Here is a 2,197-nt window from a genome sequence, read left to right as displayed (position 1 = left end):
GAAAAACAATACTTAATTGATGGTGTATTATATACCATCATTGAACCAGAAGATGTCCATAATAGCAAATGGTAAGTTTAATATAATTAAATATTTAGTTAAATAAATTTAATTTCACTTTATAAAAAATAATTATAATGTAATTTAAGATCCAAAAAGTATACATATATAAAAAAGTTTTTTTTACAGATCCAGATTTTGCATTAAACTATGTGCGCAATAATTCTTTGCAACTAGAATTTCAAGTACAAACTGCAACAGAAAAGGAAAACGGTAAATAGACATATATATGTTATGATAATAGATAATTATAATGTGAGTTAAATAGATCATATATATATATATATATATTTATTTACTTATGTAAATTCTATAAATGTGTACGCTTACTTGATGTTTATCTATCATAATGCTTGTACAATAGCATTTCTTTTATTATGACCATTATTGCTTCCATTACTACCATCTACTTCAGGCTCAGTAGTGTCATTTTCTTCATCTTGTATTTCATCGTCACTGAAGTATTCATCGTAATCATCACCTTCTTTCATTAAAATGAAATTATACAAAATGCATGCAGATGCAATAGCATAATTAATCATAGATAAATTATACATTTCAAGATATTTTAATTTTCTAAATTTTTCTTTTAATAAGCCGAATGCTCTTTCTATTATAGATCGAATAGAACTTAATCTTTGATTAAATCGTATTTGTTCTATTGTTAAATGGCCATTATCTTTGAATGGCACTATTAAAAATGTACTTAATGGATAAGCACAATTTCCAATTAAGTGCGTATTAGGTGCAATCAAATTATGGTGCATAATATTTTGAAAGAGAGGACTGTTTCGAAAAACGCGTGCATCATGAACTCTTCCTGGCACGCCTATGTGTACGTCTATGAACTTTTTCTTATTATCGCACACACCTTGTAAAATGACACTGTGAAAGCCTTTTCTATTGTAATAATCTATTGCATTCTTATGTGGTTGCATTATAGGAATGTGACACCCGTCAATAGCACCAATTACCCCTGATATTCCACGAGAACGATTTTCAAAGTCCTGTAAAAATAAAAATTTATTAATGTAACATTTAATTTTTTGTTTCAGATGAAACATTCGTATGGACGCAGAAGACAATTCGTTTACTTTTAAACGAATACGAAAAAAGAAAAGAAAAATTTAGAAGTCCAATAATAAAAAATAATAAAAAAAAAGTTACTATGGGCTGAAATACAAAGTGAATTTACGAAATATAATTACAAAATAACTACTGAAGCATTAGATAAAAAATTTAGAAATCTAAAAAAAACGTATTTAAAAATACATGATAATAATAAGAAGACAAGTACTGGAAGAGGTACTGTTACATGGGAATATTACGAGAATTTTTCTAAGATATTTGATACCGACAAAGCTATTTGTATGGAAAATACATTAAGTAGTATGTCGGTAATGACAGAAAATGATAACACTCTAAATCCACAAGTATTAAATTTACCATCTCTTGATTTATCTACTCAACTTTCAAGTCCAGAAACTTTTGACACATCAATGGCTATGGATAATAGTCCAATTACATCAAGTAATGAATCTGAAAATACAGTTCATGAAACCAAGAAGCCTAAAGCTATTAAACGAAATTACGGATTTCGTAAAGATGTGTTGGAAGTAGGAAAAGAAAGACTACAAGAATCAAAAAAATTACGCGAATCTTTAGAAGAAATGGTTAACATACAAAAAGAACGCAATAAAATATTAGCAAATATATCACAATATTTAAAAGAGTCGCAATAAAATTAAATAAGATTTTTTTGTGTCAAAATTTCAATATAATACTTGTGGATTTTATCATATAATTTTCTTTTCAATTTTATTCGTTTTATTCTTTAATGTTTTTTTTTAATTTTTGAAGGAAATTCCTACACATGTAATTTAAAACATATGTACCATGTCTTTTATGACATTAATATTCAGTATTATACTGCATTATTATGTGGTTGCATAATAGGAATGTGATATTAGGATTGGTAATTTGGATGTTTTGTGAGATTTAGTAGGATTGAAGTTCGTGTTTCTAAAAACGTTTTTATGTTTCTAAAATGTCTGAATTGTCTGTTTATGAAAATGTCTGTTTATGAAAATATTTACAAATCTTCTTTCTATTATAGATCGAATAAAACTTAAAAAGC

The 2,197-nt window shown here is 26.5% G+C and overlaps 1 pseudogene across 1 annotated transcript; it reads left to right on the top strand.

The window, feature by feature from the left end:
• On the top strand, nt 1–2,197 carry LOC145968597 (uncharacterized; annotated as a pseudogene). Its single transcript, XR_014437793.1, has 3 exons — nt 1–71; nt 190–273; nt 1,116–2,197. The product of XR_014437793.1 is annotated as an uncharacterized LOC145968597 (transcript).

The sequence above is a fragment of the Camponotus vicinus genome, unplaced genomic scaffold (genome assembly GCF_025532165.1).
Source record: "Camponotus vicinus isolate PSW18456_S1 unplaced genomic scaffold, iyCamVici1.0 SCAF_3, whole genome shotgun sequence".
Lineage (NCBI taxonomy): Eukaryota > Metazoa > Arthropoda > Insecta > Hymenoptera > Formicidae > Camponotus > Camponotus vicinus.
The sequence above is the reverse complement of the archived record's forward strand: the minus strand, read 5'-3'. Positions and strand labels throughout refer to the sequence as shown.